This window comes from Dendrobates tinctorius, unplaced genomic scaffold (assembly GCF_039654945.1).
Source record: "Dendrobates tinctorius isolate UK_male_01 unplaced genomic scaffold, ASM3965494v1 ptg000099l, whole genome shotgun sequence".
Lineage (NCBI taxonomy): Eukaryota > Metazoa > Chordata > Amphibia > Anura > Dendrobatidae > Dendrobates > Dendrobates tinctorius.
The window spans coordinates 3,920,891-3,939,604 of NW_027361767.1; positions in this window are offsets into that span (position 1 = coordinate 3,920,891).

The window sequence follows — 18,714 nt, forward strand, 5'->3', positions numbered from 1 at the left end:
ATTATTAATCACTACAAGAAGAAAGGAGGAATGTGGGAGTCAGAGGGGTCTCCCCACACTTATATCCCCTCCTGCCTCCAATTCCTAAGCCATAACCCCTCATTCCAGCAGGTAAATTCCCCTCTCCATCCCCTTCTCCTGCCGCAGCTGATCCTAAGCGTCCACCATTTGTAATAATAGAGGTACTCACCAGCATCCTATGGTAAGTCACGGGGTAAAATAGGGTACAGCACAGAAACAATATAATAATCCTCATTGTCTCCAGGGAGTATCTCACCACCAAGATATGGAAAATGAGATATGAGCTCCAGGTGGCTGGAGCCCCCTTCTATATCTGAGGGTGACATCACAATGCCCTCTGTGACATCATCACTCACAACATTCCATCACATGACATCTCCCAGCACAGCATCATGTGACCCAGCATCAATAGAAACTATCTCTGTTGCGTATAGCAACCATTCAAAGCTAAGTTAACACTTTCCCAACCGCTACAGGCGACTGTGACGGCAGATTATTATTGTGGACGGTGGTGATAGATCTGCCCCAATGTGCGGAACATCTACATAATGCGACATGTAGCCAAATAAACTGATGAATTAAAAAGCCAATTCTTATCGAGGTTATCCGCATAAGATTCTTAACCCCTTTACCCCCAAGGGTGGTTTGCACGTTCATGACCGGGCCAATTTTTACAGTTCTGAGCACTGTCCCTTTATAAGGTAATAACTCTGGAACGCTTCCATGGATCCCGGTGATTCTGACATTGTTTTCTCGTGACATATTCTCCTTCATGTTAGTGGTAAAATTTCGTTCATATAACTTGCGTTTATTTGTGAAAAAAACCAGAAATTTGGCGAAAATTTTGAAAATTTCGCAATTTTCCAACTTTGAATTTTTCTGCCCTTAAATCACAGAGATATGGCACACAAAAAACTAAACAAATAACATTTCCCATATGTTTACTTTACATCAGCACAATTTTGGAACCAAATTTTTTTTTTTGTTGTTAGAAAGTTATAAGGGTTAAAGTTGACCAGCGATTTCTCATTTTTCCAACACCATTTTATTTTTACGGACCACATCACATTTGAAGCCTCTTTGAGGGGTCTATATGGTAGAAAATATCCAAAAGTGATACCATTCTAAAAACTGCACCCCTCAAGGTGCTCAAAACCACATTCAAGATGCTTATTAACCCTTTAGGTGCTTCACAGGAATTTTTTTGAATGTTTTAAAAAAATGAACATTTAACTTTTTTTCACAAAAAAATTACTTCAGGTCCAATTTTTTTTTATCTTACCAGGGGAAACAGGAGAAATTGGACTGCAAAAGTTATTGTGCAATTTGTCATGAGTACGCTGATACCTGATATGTGGGGGGGAACCACTGTTTCTGCGCATGGCAGAGCTCAGAAGGGAAGGAGCACCATTTGACTTTTTCAATGCAAAATTGGCTGGAATTCAGATCGGACACCGTGTCATGTTTGGAGAACCCCTGATGTGCCTAAACAGTGGAAACCCACCACAAATGACCCCATTTTGGATACTAGACCCCCCAAGGAACTTATCTAGGTGTATGGTGAGTACTTTGAACCCCCAAGGGCTTCACAGAAGTTTATAACGTACAGCCATAAAATTAAAAAATCATATTTTCTCCTTCGCCTCATTGGGGGACACAGATACTGTGGTTGTATGCTTCTGCCACTAGGAGGCTGACACTAAGTGAAAAAAAGAGGTTAGCTCCTCCTCTGCTGTATACACCCTCTCCCCTATTGCGGGCGGAAATCAGTTTTTTGCTTAGTGTCCATGGAGGCACACGTATGTTTTTCTCCAGACTTTTTTCTTTTTTTTTCCCATGAAGATGAGACAGGGGCAACGGATCCTATTGAAAGGGTCCGATTTCCCCAAACCAACAACGGGCGAGCACGTGCGAGTGTCCCTCCACGTATCCTCTCCCGCGTCGTAGGACACAATGCCGGACTTAGCCCTGACCACCCCTAAGTATTGAAACCATGGGCTGTACAGAGGCACAAGACTAGTCCGTGCGGCCCCCACTGCTCCACCAATGCTTAGACTGCGGTGCTGCAAGGTGGTGGATGGTCCCTCTCCTCACCCCCTGAAGGGGTTAGATGGAGCCAGGGTGCCTGCACCATCCTATTTTTTATCGAGGCCCCCTCACATACCTGCGCTCAGGCTGAAAAGGATCATCGGTGAGGAGAGGGTCTGGGAGGGCTCCTGCAAAGATCCGAGGGCTGGAGCTCCCAGCCGGCGGAAGCCAACGGCCATGCAAGGCAAGAGTGGCTGGATCCGTCAGGCGGCGCTGCGCCGGTTAGTACCGCTATGTGTTGTCAGTGCCGTGGAAGTGCCTTCCCCCCCCCGGTCGGGTAGGGGAAAAATTAAGGCCGCGGCTTGAGCCGGAGCTAGGCCGCGGCCGGAAGTCCAGCCTCTGGGCCGCGCGTCATTTCCGGCGGCCCGCCTCGCACTGGCTGGCAGCAAAGAAATTTAGGCCCTGGATTCGGAGCGCGGCTAGGCCGCAGAACGGAAGTTCTGCCCCTAAAGCGGTTTTACATGCTGGTGAGTCATTCCCACAGCTGGTGGTGCGCGATTTGAAGATGGAAGCGTCCAGGACGGGGGGGTGCAGGACTGGGGTAAGTGCTGCCCGAGAGGCCACGCTATAGGGGAACTGAGGTGCTACCTCCTCCCCCCTCCCCAGCAGCGGACAGATACAGCATGTCCAAAAATGCAAAGACGCACACGTTCTCTTACGTTGCATGCATCTCTTGTCGGGCTGCGTTTCGGCGGGAGCAGAGCAAGCGATTATGAGAAGCCTGCGAATCCGAACATGCTCAGGAGCCCTCCCCTGCGACTGTGACCAAGAGTCGAATCCCCCGGAGTGGGCCCTATCACTGTCAGAGTCCATGGTGTCGCTTACGAGAGCAATAGAGTCCCTTCAAGCCCCAGATAGGGGCAGGGACAATGGCTCGCCGGCCTTAGAGGGAACCTCCACCTCAGAAGAGTCTCCGGCCTGCAGGGGCCACTCTCACTCCAGGCAGACCCGGAGGAAACAAATCCGTACGATGTCGCCCAGTCCATCCGGTGCTTTGGCATCCGTAAGCTCTGCTTCTCACTCCCCGTCACCAGTGGTTGATAGCGAGCAGACCTCAGATTGCGACTCAGACGAGCCCCATGACCTGGATACTCCGGGGTCACGTGAAACAGTGGACAGCCTCATAGAAGCCGCCAATCAGACCCTGGGGATTGAGGATGATCCCGCAGCGGCTACGGGGCATAAATTGGCATTTAAGCGAGTGAAGCGCCCGCGCAGAATTTTTTTCTTCTCAACCGGAGTTTGAAGACATAGTGCAGCGGCACAGAGAACGTCCAGACAGGCGTTTCTCGGGTCAAAAAGCATTCGAAACAAGGTATCCGTTTGCGCCGGACCTCCGTAAGAAAAGGATGGAATCCCCAATGGTGGATCCTCCGGTTTCGCGCCTAGCCGCTAAGACCCTGCTATCTGTCCCTAGTGTTTCCTTGATTAAGGATCCCATGGATCGCATTATAGATAGCTTAGCTCGCTCAGTATATGAGGCGTCAGGGTCAGCACGTCAGGGTCAGCACTCGCTCCCTCGTCCGCAGCAACTTGGGTAGCCAAGGCTGTGATATCATGGTCAGAAACATTAAACAAGGTCACGCAGGAGACTTTTCTCTTCTCTATTGTTTTATCTGCATCCCGGGATCAGCAGCCGCCAAAACTTCCTTAGGTGGTTGTGACCCTTCATCACCACATCAGGTGAGTGGATTACCTTTGTTAAACACGCTGGTGTCCCTCATTTACCGCCTTAGTGCGCACCCCCTCTTTTTATTTTTTGCCATTCTACTTCTAAGAAGTCCTTGGCTTCCCTGCCTTATCAGTGCGGCCTCCTATTTGGGGAGAAGTTGGATCAACTTATCTCCGACTCCACAGGAGGGAAGAGCGGGTTTCTCCCTCAACAAAAGGTCAAAACGTTTTTTCGTTACTCGTTTCAGGCGCGTTTTCGGGCCTTTCGCAACACCGGGTGGACTACAGCGGACAATTCCGCCGCCTCAGGCTGCCCCAACCAGGATAGGGAGCGGCAGGTCTCATGTAGAGCTAATCCATTGGGGAGAATGCGTACTCAGCAACCCAGATCGAGGGGATCCAGATCCCAAAGATCGTCGGCCAAATGACTCGAGGCCTTTACCAGATGACACCAGCAAGGTGGGTGGCCGCCTACTCTGGTTTCACCACGTCTGGTTCAATGTCGCTCGCAACGCATGGGTAAAGGAATTGGTGGCCTCAGGTTACAAAATAGAATTTGTCAGATACCCTCCAAGACGGTTTTTTCTTTCCCAGCTTCCCTTGGTGGATTCCCAGGCAAGGGCTCTATTGGGAGCCATCAAATCGCTCCAGCACAGCGGAGTCATTGTTCCGGTGCCGAAACACGAAAGGGCTCAGGGGTTCTATTCCAACCTTTTTGCGGTTCCCAAAAAGGACGGGTCTGTCAGGCCTGTTTTGGACCTGAAGCTTCTGAACAAATTCATCATCAGACATTTCCGGATGGAGTCTCTCCGTTCAGTCATATTGGCCATGGAGCAGGGAGAATATTTGGCCTCAATAGACATCCAAGATGCATATCTGCATATTCCCATTTTTCCTCCTCATCAGAGGTTTCTACGCTTCGCCATGAGCGATCAACATTTTCAGTTCGTAGCGCTACCCTTCCGGATAGCCACAGCTCCCAGAGTGTTAACAAAGGTTATGGCAGTTGTCATGGCCCTACTGCATTCTCGAGGCATAGTCGTCTTGCCTTATCTGGACGACCTCTTGGTCAAGGGCCCGTCAATACGAGCATGCAAGGAATATGTCAACATCACGCTAGATACTCTTGCCCGCTTAGGATGGTTGGTCAATGTGAAGAAGTCATCCCTTGTGTCAGCTCAGAAGATCTCCTTCCTAGGAATGATCTTCGACACTTGCTGAGGGTTGGTAATTCTCCTTCAGGAAAAGGCGCTAGCTCTCCGGCAGGGAGTCCGGACACTTCGCCAGCCAGTCACTCATACCATCCGATCCAGGATGAGGATTCTAGGGAAAATGGTGGCAGCAATGGAAGGGATACCATTCGCCCAGTTCCATCTTCGCCCCCTGCAGCGCGCCCTCTTGTCAGCCTGGGACAAGAATCCTTTCACGCTCGATCGGCGGTGCCGACTGTCCTCTCAAGTCAGGCAGTCGCTCGGATGGTGGATAACCAGTTCCTCTCTGACCCAGGGGAAACCTTTCCCCCTGATTATTGGCTGGTAATGACAACCGACGCCAGTCTTCTCGGCTGGGGAGCAGTGTTTTGTCACCATACAGCCCAGGGACGGTGGTCGCCACAGGAGGCACGCCTCCCGATCAACTTATTGGAGATACGAGCAATTCGGCTGGCTCTGCAGATGTTTCATCACTTTCTAGCAGGCCGCCCCGTCCGGATTCAATCGGACAACTCCACGGTGGTGGCTTACATAAATCATCAAGGGGGCACCCGCAGCAGAGCAACGATGCGCGAGGTGGGGCACGTTCTTCAGTGGGCTGAAGCAAATCACTCGGTGATTTTCCACATCCCGGGCGTGGAAAATTGGGCGGCAGAGTTTCTCAGCCGGCAGGGTCTTGCATCCGGAGAGTGGTCTCTACATCCCGAAGTTTTTCAGTAGATTTGTCAGCTGTGGGGAACCCCGGATGTGGACCTGATGTCGTCCAGAGTGAACGCCAAGGTGCCCACATATGTCGCTCGAGCCAGGGACCCGCAGGCAATCGCTGTGGACGCGTTGGTTCTGCCATGGAACCAGTTTCGCTTCCCATATCTATTTTCCCCGCTGACACTATTCCCGAGGGTCATAAAGAAGATCAAGACGGAAGGGTTCCGGCGATTCTGCTGGCCCCAGACTGGCCCCGTCGAGCGTGGTATGCAGATCTAATGCAGCTGCTCGCCGACGTTCCTTGGCGCGTGCCAGAGCGCCCAGATCTACTTTCTCAAGGGCCGATTTGCCACCCAAACTCAGGGGCCCTGTGTTTGATGGCATGGCCGTTGAATCTTGGATTCTAACCCAGGGAGGGTTCAGGAGCAAGGTGGTCGCTACAATGATTAGCGCCCGGAAGCCTGCTTCAGCACGAATTTACCACCACACCTAGAAGGTGTTCTTTGCTTGGCGTGGAAGCCGCGGTGTTTCTCCGCTGAGATTCTCAATCCCCTACATCTTGGCCTTTCTCCTGTCGGGCCTAGACTCGGGCTTAGCCCCAAGGTCCCTCAGGAGACAAATATCTGCCTTATCTGTCCTGTTCCAGTGCAGAATTACTACCAATCTACAGGTGAAGACTTTCATCTTGGTCAAGGGCCCGTCAATACGAGCATGCAAGGAATATGTCAACATCACGCTAGATACTCTTGCCCGCTTAGGATGGTTGGTCAATGTGAAGAAGTCATCCCTTGTGTCAGCTCAGAAGATCTCCTTCCTAGGAATGATCTTCGACACTTGCCGAGGGTTGGTAATTCTCCTTCAGGAAAAGGCGCTAGCTCTCCGGCAGGGAGTCCGGACACTTCGCCAGCCAGTCACTCATACCATCCGATCCAGGATGAGGATTCTAGGGAAAATGGTGGCAGCAATGGAAGGGATACCATTCGCCCAGTTCCATCTTCGCCCCCTGCAGCGCGCCCTCTTGTCAGCCTGGGACAAGAATCCTTTCACGCTCGATAGGCGGTGCCGACTGTCCTCTCAAGTCAGGCAGTCGCTCGGATGGTGGATAAACAGTTCCTCTCTGACCCAGGGGAAACCTTTCCCCTTGATTATTGGCTGGTAATGACAACCGACGCCAGTCTTCTCGGCTGGGGAGCAGTGTTTTGTCACCATACAGCCCAGGGACGGTGGTCGCCACAGGAGGCACTCCTCCCGATCAACTTATTGGAGATACGAGCAATTCGGCTGGCTCTGCAGAAGTTTCATCACTTTCTAGCAGGCCGCCCCGTCCGGATTCAATCGGACAACGCCACGGTGGTGGCTTACATAAATCATCAAGGGGGCACCCGCAGCAGAGCAACGATGCGCGAGGTGGGGCACGTTCTTCAGTGGGCTGAAGCAAATCACTCGGTGATTTTCCACATCCCGGGCGTGGAAAATTGGGCGGCAGAGTTTCTCAGCCGGCAGGGTCTTGCATCCGGAGAGTGGTCTCTACATCCCGAAGTTTTTCAGTAGATTTGTCAGCTGTGGGGAACCCCGGATGTGGACCTGATGTCGTCCAGAGTGAACGCCAAGGTGCCCACATATGTCGCTCGAGCCAGGGACCCGCAGGCAATCGCTGTGGACGCGTTGGTTCTGCCATGGAACCAGTTTCGCTTCCCATATCTATTTTCCCCGCTGACACTATTCCCGAGGGTCATAAAGAAGATCAAGACGGAAGGGTTCCGGCGATTCTGCTGGCCCCAGACTGGCCCCGTCGAGCGTGGTATGCAGATCTAATGCAGCTGCTCGCCGACGTTCCTTGGCGCGTGCCAGAGCGCCCAGATCTACTTTCTCAAGGGCCGATTTGCCACCCAAACTCAGGGGCCCTGTGTTTGATGGCATGGCCGTTGAATCTTGGATTCTAACCCAGGGAGGGTTCAGGAGCAAGGTGGTCGCTACAATGATTAGCGCCCGGAAGCCTGCTTCAGCACGAATTTACCACCACACCTAGAAGGTGTTCTTTGCTTGGCGTGGAAGCCGCGGTGTTTCTCCGCTGAGATTCTCAATCCCCTACATCTTGGCCTTTCTCCTGTCGGGCCTAGACTCGGGCTTAGCCCCAAGGTCCCTCAGGAGACAAATATCTGCCTTATCTGTCCTGTTCCAGTGCAGAATTGCTACCAATCTACAGGTGAAGACTTTCATCCAGGGAGTCTCCCACTTGGTACCTCCCTATAAGGCGCTTATGGACACTTGGGACCTTAACCTGGTCTTAAGTGTTCTGCAGGAAGCTCCATTTGAACCGCTTCAGGATATCTCCTTGAGGTACCTTTCCTGGAAAGTGGTGTTCCTAGTGGCCATCACTTCTATCAGGCGAGTTTCAGAACTGGCAGCCCTATCCTTCCATGCCCCGCTCCTCACTTTCCATAAGGATAAAGTGGTGCTCAGACCAGCCCCGCCTTTTCGGCCAAAAGTCGTGTCCTCTTTTCACATTAATGAAGATGTCTTGCCGTCATTTTGTCCAGCACCGATGCACTGTGTGAAAAAAGCTATTCACACGTTAGACCTGGTAAGAGCTCTCCGGAGGTACGTGTCGAGGACGGCAGCCTTTCGTCAGACGGACACGCTGTTCGTGCTCCCCGAAGGGCGCAGGAAGGGACTCGCTGCCTCAAAATCGACCATAGCCAGATGGATTCGTTTGACTATTCAGGAGTCCTACCGCATTAGAGGCACGCCGATTCCAGCAGGGATCAGAGCGCACTCTACTCGGGCAGTGGGCGCCTCTTGGGCGCTTCGGCACCTGGCTTCGATGGAACAGGTTTGCAAAGCAGCAGCCTGGTCCAGCCTGCGCACATTTGCCAAACATAATATCCATGCTCAGGCCTCGGCGGATGCGAGCCTGGGTAGAAGGATTCTCCAAGCAGCGGTGGCGCACCTTTAAACAAGAGGTGCATGTAGCTTGGATCGGTGAATCAATCTCCCATCCAGGGACTGCTTTAGGACGTCCCACAGTATCTGTGTCCCCCAATGAGGCGAAGGAGAAATGTGGATTTTTGTGATAACTCGCCGTAAAATCCTTTTCTACGAGACGCTCATTGGCGGACACAGCACCCACCCTATTATCCAGTTGGCTCTTGTTTTGTTTAATTAATATACATTTACTTATTTGATATAAGGGTGGTGTTGTTATTTGGACTTGTTGTACCTGTATTAACCCCTTAATGTCCAATGACGGACACAGTCCGTCATCAGACATTTCCCCTGCTTTGATGAGGGCTCCGGCGCTGAGCCCGCATCAAAGCCGGGACATGTCAGCTGTTATGAACAGCTGACATGTGCCCGCAATAGGCGCGAGCGGAATCGCCTTCCGCCCGCGCCTATTAACTAGTTAAATGCCGCTGTCAAAGCTGACAGCGGGCATTTAAATAGAATTTCCGGCCGCCGGGCCGGAAATGACTTCATCGCCGACCCCCGTCACGTGATCGGGGGTCGGCGTCACGTTGCCTGGACAACCAGAGGTCTCTATGAGACCTCTATGGTTGTTCCAGGCATAAGGCTTTCAGTGCCACCCGGTGGTCGGCGCTGAAAGCACAGCAGTAAATCTGCTACATATGGGCGATCTGCTCATCGCCCATATGTAGCAGAGCCAATCGGGTTGCGCATGCTTCTAGCCTCCTATGGAGGCTATTGAAGCATGCCAAAAGTAAAAAAAAAAAAAGGTTTAAAAATAAAAAAAAATTATAAAAACCTAAAAGTTCAAATCACCCCCCTTTCGCCCCAATCAAAATAAAACAGTAAAAAAAAATCCCACATACACATATTAGGTATCGCCGCGTTCAGAATCGCCCGATCTATCAATAAAAAAAAAGCATTAACCTGATCGCTAAACGGCGTAGCGAGAAAAAAATTCAAAACGCCAGAATTACGTTTTTTTGGTCACCAAGACATTGCATTAAAATGCAGTAACGGGCGATCAAAAGAATATATCTGCACAAAAGTGGTGTCATTAAAAACGGAAAAAAACGGAAAAAATAAGCCCTCACCTGACCCCAGATCATGAAAAATGGAGACGCTACGGGTCTCGGAAAATTGCGCAATTTTTTTTTTTTTTTTTTAGCAAACTTTGGAATTTTTTTTACCACTTAGATAAAAGAGGACATAGACATGTTTGGTGTCCATGAACTCGTAATGACCTGGAGAATCATAATGGTAGGTCAGATTTAGCATCTAGTGAACCTAACAAAAAAGCCAAGCAAAAAACAAGTGTGGGATTGCACTTTTTTTGCAATTTCACCGCACTTGGAATTTTTTTCCCGTTTTCGAGTACACGATATGGTAAAACCAATGATGTCATTTAAAAGTACAACTCGTCCCGCAAAAAATAAGCCCTCACATGGCCATATAAACAGAAAATTAAAAAAGTTATGGCTCTGGAAAGAAGGGGAGGGAAAAATGAAAATGTAAAACCAAAAATACCCCTGGTCGTTAAGGGGTTAAGGCTGATTTTGTTGTTTTCCTACTGCTTTGGCACCAAACTGATTTCCGCCCGCAATAGGGGCGAGGATGTATACGGTGGAGGAGGAGATAACCTCTTTTTTTCACTTAGTGTCAGCCTCCTAGCGGCAGAAGCATACACCCACAGTATCTGTGTCCCCCAATGAGCGTATCGGAGAAAAGGATTTTACGGTGAGTTATCACATAAATCCATGTTTTTCCACAAAAATGATCTTTTCACCCCCAATTTTTAGTTTCCCAAGGGTAACAGGACCCCAAAAGTTATTGTGCAATTTGTCCTGAGTACGCTGATACCCCATATGTGGGGGTAAGCCACTATTTGGGCGCATGGCAGAGCTCGGAAGGGTAGCAGTGCCATTTGACTTTTATGGCTGGAATTGCGATTGGACGCCATGTCGCGTTTGGAAAGCCCCTGATGTGCCAAAACAGTGGAAATCCCCCACAAATTACACCATTTTGGAAACTAGACCCCCCCAAGGATCTTATCTAGATGTGGTGAGCACTTTGAACCCCCAAGGGCTTCACTGAAGTGTATAACGCCCGGGCGTGAAAATAAAAAAATCATATTTTTTCCACAAACATGATCTTTTAGTCCCCAATTTTTTTATTTTGCCAAGGGTATCAGGAGAAATTGGACCCCAAAAGTTGTTTTGCAATTTGTCCTGAGTAGGTTGATACCACATATGTGGGGGTAAAACACTGTTTGGGCGCATGGCAGAGCTTGGAAGGGAAGGAGCACCGTTTGACTTTTTCAACGCAGAATTGGCTGGAATTGAGATCAGACGCCATGTTGCATTTGGAGAGCACCTGATGTGCGCAAACAGTGGAAATCCTCAAATTCTAACTCCAACCCTAACCCCAGCACACCCCTAACCTTAACCCCTGCCCTAACCCCAGCGAGAAAATGGAAATAAATATAAATATTTTTTTAATTTTATTATTTTTCCCTAACTAAAGGGGTGATAGCGGGGGGTTTGAATTACTATTTATGGCAGGTTTTTCTGTTTGGCAGCTGTCACACGCTAAAAGACGCTTTTTATTGTAAAAAGTTTTTGCATCACCACATTTTGAGAGCTATAATTTTTCCATATTTTGATCCACCGAGGCTTGTGAGGTCTTATTTTTTGCGGGTCGAGTTGATGTTTTTATTGGTACCATTTTCGGGCACGTGACATTTTTTGATTGCTTTTTATTCCGATTTTTGGGACGCAGAATGAACAAAAGCCAGCATTTCATGAATTTCTTTTGGGGGGTGCATTTACACCGTTCCACGTCCGGTAAAAATTATAAAGCGGTTTTATTCTTCGGGTCAGTACGATTACAGCGATACCTCATTTATGTCGTTTTTTTATGTTTTGTCACTTTTATGCAATGAAAACAATTTTATATAAAAAATAATTATTTCGCCTCATTGGTGGACACAGATACTGTGGGTGTATGCTACCGCCATCTGGAGGCTGACACTAGGCAAACAACACAAGGTTAGCTCCTCCCCCGCCGAATACACCCTCGCCCTGATTGCGGGCGGAAACCAGTTTTTTGCTTAGTGTCTATGGAGGCACATGTCTGGTCTTTTTTCTCCAGACTTTTTTTCCATGAAGATTAGACAGAGGCAACGGATCCTATTGAAAGGGTCCGATTTCCCCAAACCATCAACGGGCGAGCACGTGCGAGTGGCCCTCCACGTATCCTCTTCCGCGACGTGGGACACGATGCCGGACCTAGCCCTGACCACCCCTAGGTATGGAAACCATGGGCTGTACAGCGGCACAAGACGGTCCGAGCGGCCCCCACTGCTCCACCAATGCTAGGCGGAGGTGCTGCAAGGCGGCGGACGGTCCCTCTCCTCGGCCCTGGAAGCTGGATGGAGTCATGTTGTGAGCTCATTTGTTCATTCATCTTTTGTGTCCGAGGATCTCCCTCTTCTGGTGAAGGAAGATAGTGAGGCTGATTACCAAACACCTGATCAGGTGGATGGTGACTGGGTAACGGGTACTTCTGACTGGATATAAGGCAGTCGACGCCCTTCTGAGTCGCTGGTGATTTCTCTGCTGGATTCTTGGAGACCAGTCTGATTCCTGCTTCCCAAAGATAAGTTTTTGCTCTGCTATTGGACTTATTAGTTTTGGTTTTGTTTACCTTGTTTTTTGGAGTTCAGCCATCCCCGGCCGGGGGTGTACCGGATTCTTTTTCCTTGATCAGTGTTCTCTTTTGCTCTGCTTCCAGAATACTCTGAGTGCTGATATAGGGGTTGAAGTCTAGTGACTTCAGGGTCCTTTTTGCTTATCAGTTGTGTTGGTAATATTTTTTAGCAGGGTTTTCTCGGATTGCAGACAGCAGCTTTTCTATCCTGTCCTTTTTAGTTAGCTTGGGCCCCATCGTTTGCTCAACCTATCTTTCTATCTGTGTTAGTGTTTTCATCTTGCTTCATCGTCATTATATGTTGGGGGCTGCCTATTGCTTTGGGGTCTGCTCTGGGGCAGTCAGTTCTTCCCTTTTCTCTCTTTAGGCTTATGTAGATTTCCGGCTGTGACGAGGTGTCTAGGATCACCGTAGGAACACTCCACGGCTACTGCTAGTTGTGTGATAGGATTAGGGGTCTGCAATCCGCTAGTTTCCAACCTCTCTGTTTTTCTGGGCTGAGCTTGTGTTTTGTTTTTTCCTCCTCGGTGACTCAATCATAACAGAGTCAGCTTACCTGCACCGTCCTGGATCCCCCCACCACCTCTGCCTCCCTGGTGGTTTTTTCATACCTGTTGGCGTCCCGGATGAAGGTACAGGGCGTGGGTGGGCTCTGCGCACTGCATTCCTCTTATGCCGTGCGTGAGGGCTCCTGGGTAGCAGGGAGATGCGAATGGAGCAGCGATGTGCTGGCAGGCCTAGAATCGCAGGGTAGGACTGGCAAATCCCTCCTCTCGTCCCGTTCCTCCGGTAGGTGACACTGGTGAGGATTACAGACAGGCGGAGGTGCAGTGGGCCGCGCGCTGCCGCCCTCCGCGGGCGGATGCTAAAAATTTAGCCCGCGGCTTCGACCGGAGCTAGGCCGGGGTGGAATTCCCGCCCCCCGTCCACGCAGCGTCACTTCTGGCGGCCTGCCCCCGAGAGCCTGGGCGGGAGCCGGATAAATTGAGGCCCCTGCTTCAAATCAGGGTAGTCCGCGACCGGTAAAGTGGTCGGCTTACGGGTAAGTGCAGCCACGTCTGCGGGAGCACACTAGAGACTCAAGGGGTGCCCCCCCCCTCTCTATATAAAAAAAAACCAAAAACAAAAAACAGTGAGACAGAACGCCTGGCAGATGCATTATGGCCGGGAAAGGGAAGGCGCACACTTTACTCTACGCTGCATGAATCTCTTGTAGGGCTGCATTCCCGCAAGCGCAGAGCAACAAGTTGTGCAAGGCCTGCGACTCCGAACGTGCCCAGGAGCCCCCCCCGGCAGCGGAGTCCAGGGAGCAAAATCCCCCGGAATGGGCTCTATCTTTATCCCAATCTATGCCATCGCTTACAAGGGCGATCGAGTCGCTTCACGCCCCGAATGGAGGCAAGGATAGTGGCTCGCTTATTGGGGAGGGGTCCTCCACTTCACAAGAACCTTCGGCCTGCAGGGGCCGCTCTCATGCCAGGCAAATGGAAAGGAAACGGGCCCACACAAGGTCTCCCCGTCTATCCGGTGCCATGGCATCCGGGAGTTCAGCATCTCGCTCTCCCTCTCCAATGGTCGGGAGCGGGCACAGTTCGGATTGTGACTCAGATGGACCGCTGGGCTTCCTTGGATGCGGGCAATTGTGCGGCATCTGCAGCCGCTAACGCGGTAGCCATTAGGAGAGCCCTTTGGTTAAGATCTTGGCGAACCGATTCTAAGTAGTCTTTGACTTCCCTGCCCTATCAGGGAGGCCGCCTGTTCGGGGAGAAGTTGGATCTGCTCATCTCCGACGCAACAGGGGGAAAAAGCAGCTTCCTCCCGCAGCAGAAAGTTAAACATCCTTTTCGCCAGGTCCCAGCACGGTTTCGGGCCTTTCGCAACAATGGATGGTCGACGGCCGCCAGTTCAGCCGGCCCAAGTCGCTCCAACCAAGATAGGGAGCGACAGGTCCCATATAGACCCAATCCATTGGGGAGGATGCACGCGCGCCAGCCCAGGTCGAGAGGAACCAGGCCTCAGAAATCCTCAGCCAAATGACTCGTAGTATGTTGTAGGCGACATCAGCAGGGTAGGCGGCCGCCTGCTGTTCTTTCGCCATGTCTGGGTCGACGTAGCACACGACTCATGGGTGGCGGAACTGGTGTCTTCGGGGCACAAGATAGAGTTTATCAGGTACCCCCCAAGACGGTTTTTTCTGTCCCGACTTCCCAAGGTGAAGTCCCGGGAAAAGGCGTTGCTGGGGGCCATCAATTCACTCCAGTACGACGGGGTTATAGTTCCCGTACCAGAGCACGAGAGGGCTCAGGGTTTTTATTCCAACCTGTTCGCAGTCCCCAAAAAGGATGGGACGGTCAGGCCGGTTTTGGACCTGAAGCCCCTGAACAGATTCATCAGGGTCAAACATTTCAGGATGGAGTCTCTCTGTTCAGTTATCTCGGCTATGGTGCAGGGAGAGTACTTAGCCATCTATAGTAATGGAGGCCCCGCCCCTCAGTGACATCTTTCCCTCACAAAAATCCCTCTGCTCAATATGCCACAGACCTGAACGGCTGCACCGCGCCCGCTCCTCTCTGTACGTTCGGCCAGGTGATGGCACCTACGCGATGACATCACTGCGTATCCACCAATGGCCGTTTCCAGAACATCAGAGTTGTGCATGGGATCGTCAGTGAGAGAAGTAGGAAAGAGTGGGGGGAGGGGGCCTGAGCTCTGGGGAGGCGGGGCCTGAGCGCTGGGGAGGCGGGGACTGAGCCCAGGGGCTGTTACTAGGCGCTAAAATGCGGGGTCTGAGCCCAGCGGTGTCACTAGTCAGTTGCATCTGAGGCCTGAGCCCCAGATCATGAGTGCACTGGATCTCTAGTAGCTCTCTTTTCTATGTTTTGCAGACACCCTGGGATTCCCTGACAGCCCTGCGTGGTGCGGCTGTGATCACCTTGTAGTTCCTCCTCCTCTCGCTTGTGGCCATTAGTTACAAGAGAGGAATCCATTCATGTGCAGTCAGGAGGAGGTGAGGGGACAGGGAGCAAGACCAGGTCTGTGGAGGACAACAAGCTGCCAGCCCTGAGGAGAGGAGGGACGTGCAGCCCCCATCTGTGGCTGCTGTTCTCACATAGGAGCCCCCATGTAATGTCTCCAGCAGCTCAGCAGTCGGGACAAGGTAGAGAGGAAGGGGCTTTATCAGGGACAGTGTATGGCTGACAGGGGGTCTCCTGTGTGTACAGCCCACCTGCTGGTGATCTGCAACATCAGGCCTCCACTACTGCCACTGGATACACCAAGAAGTGAGTCTATGTATGCCATGTGTATGAATAATCTGTATGTGTGCAGGTATCATGTCTGTGTGATGGTGTTCCCCCTGTGTGTATGATGTCTGTGTGACGGTGTGCCCCCTGTGTGTATGATGTCCGTGTGATGGTGTGCCCCCTGTGTGTATGATGTCCGTGTGATGGTGTGACCCCTGTGTGTATGATGTCCGTGTGATGGTGTGCCCCATGTGTATGATGTCCGTGTGATGGTGTACCTCCTATGTGTATGATGTCCATGTGATGGTGTGCCCCCTGTGTGTATATGATGTCCGTGTGATAGTGTGCTCCCATGTGATGGTGTCCCCCTGTGAGTATGATGTCCGTGTGATGGTGTGCCCCCTGTGTGTATGATGTCCAGGTGATAGTGTGCCCCCTGTGTATATGATGTCCATGTGATAGTGTGCCCCCTGTGTGTATGATGTCCTTGTGATGGTGTGTCCCCTGTGTGTATGATGTTTGTGTGATGGTGTGCCCTCGTGTGTATGATGTCCGTGTGATGGTGTGCCCCCCTGTGTATATGATGTCTGTGTGATCGTGTGCCCCCTGTGTGTATGATGTTTGTGTGATGGTGTGCCCCCTGTGTGTATCATGTCCGTGTGATGGTGTGCCCCCTGTGTGTATGATGTCTGTGTGATAGTGTGCCCCCTATTACTGTGTTTTCTATGGTGTTACATAGGACTGCAGGTTACATCTACCTTATCTCCACTCATAGTTATCACTGTGTTATCTGTGGTGTTAAATGGGACTGCAGTTGACATCTGCTACATTATCTGTACTCAGTTAACACTGTTATTGCGAAGGGTTAATACTAAAATCAGAGCTGAAGTTTCATTTTGTCCATTCTCTGAAGGTTTCGTTTCTTCATTTTTGTTGCTGTAAGATAAATTTTTGTAATTAGCATGGGCTGTCATGAAACCAGACTGTTCTCATCAGGTGCAAAGATAAGGGAGGCGGGGGTGTAAAACTCTGAAGAATATGCCACTATACTACTTTCTATGAAGGACATATATGTAAGTTTCCGGTTTTCTTGCCATATTATTGGCTTATAAAGTGAAATGATGCTATTGGTACTTGAGAACCTTGCATAATTAAGCAAAAGATTATAAAAGATGTGACTAAAATAAAGGGGCTTAGTGATCTGCCTGGATCCTCCCGTACAGAGACCCGGGCCGTCTCCGTGTGGTCATTTGAGTTGCTAGCAACACTGTGGAATAATGTGGAAATCACTGGATCAACCGTGAAGGGTTAATTTAGCCCTCCCAAAATAGCTACCCCGACATCTTTGGTGTTACACGGGACTGCAGGTGACATATTAAATTATCTGTGATCATAGAGTTATCACTGTGTTAGCTGCAGAGTTATATAGGACTGCAGGTGACATCTATTATTACATTATCGGTACTCACAGTTATCACTGTGTTTTATGTGGTGTTACATAGGACTGCGGGTGGCATCTGCTACATTATCTGTTGTCAGAGTTACACTGTGTTCTGTGTGGAGTTACATAGGACTGCATGTGACATCTACAGTATCTGCACTCAGAGAGTAATCACTGTGTTCTTTGTGGTGTTACATAGGACTGCAGATGAAATCTTCTAAATTATCTGTGATCATAGAGTTATCACTGTTATCTGTGGTGTTACATGGGACTGCAGGTGAGATCTACTAAATTATCTGTGATCATAGAGTTATCACTGTGTTATCTGTGGTGTTACATAGGACTGCAGGTGACATCTACTACAGACTGCAGAGACCCGTGTGTTGTAACCAGTGCCTTCCCGCCCCCCCACCAATCCCGTAATAACAAAAACACCAACAGGCCTGGATGGGTTGAACAGGTCGGTCACAGTTTATTAAATTTTTTAAGCAGAGAGAGGCAAGTACAAATTTGCAACGGACTCAACGCTGAAAGCCCTGTCACCGACGGTGGCAAGAAGCCGATGAGCGGTTACGAACCTTTGCCCCCTCTGCACTACCGCCACAGAGGATCATGTGTATGACCTACACAGGACTCCGACCCCCACACCACATCATTAGGGCCTGTTCAACACCATCCTGTGAATTAGTTAAAAATGTGAGCCCGATATCTGTGAGATGAACGCCGTCCGGTCTTAGTAAATTTTAATTGTCTTTGTGAAGCTCATGGTGGCTACCTCGATGCCATATTTTTCTTGACGAATTTTGCCATCTTTGTGTTGCTCTTTTCCTTGATTTGTCAATGGCTTTAGGATCTCTAGCTCCATACTAGACCGCTCGTGGTATTATCTCCGACCACACCACCACCATATCCGGCAATAAGCAGGCAAAAACGCTCTGTCTGTTGACATCACTGTGTAGAGCTCGGCCAATTTTTTTTTTTTAATTTTTGCCCAAGTCATTACCGCCGGCGTGCAACACCAGAACCACCGGCCCTTTGGCCGTCTTAGTGATTTTAGCCATCTCCGTGAAGATTTGCTGCCGCAGCCCTCTGATGCCTCATTGATGACTCTACAGATTGACCTTTAGTTCCGGGAGCCCACAAAAAATTTTTTTTTATTAATGCCTGGGCGCAGTTTGGCCCTTTTGCACGCCTAATAAACAAAAGAATGTCTCACTACCGAAACTGTGTGTTTACGGCCGCCTGTAAGAGACAAGATATGTTAGAGCAGGTCTGGTCTTATATTTTGCAAAAACATGCGGATTCCTAATGGCCCAATCTCTGCACTTCGACTTCCGATACACTGGACTTCGCTGCTTCGGTGGCCGCCCCTATTCTGAAAGTATGTGTCCCGTATTCCTTTGGGTTAACGTCAGCTGGGACCCGTCAGTGTGTGAGAGAATCTACTCGGGTGTCTTATAACTCTATAGAGTCCAGGTATTTTCACTGGGCATATAGGGTTGTCTAACGCCTTAACCAAGACCCACATCCCTCTACCGGTGGGATTGCATTTAGATTTCCGCCCCCTAATGCTCAAATCGTCGCTGAATATGAGGAGATCTTTGTTGATTAGCCCGCCTACCGATACTGATTTTGACTGCGGCACCAGTTTGCTACAGCGAGG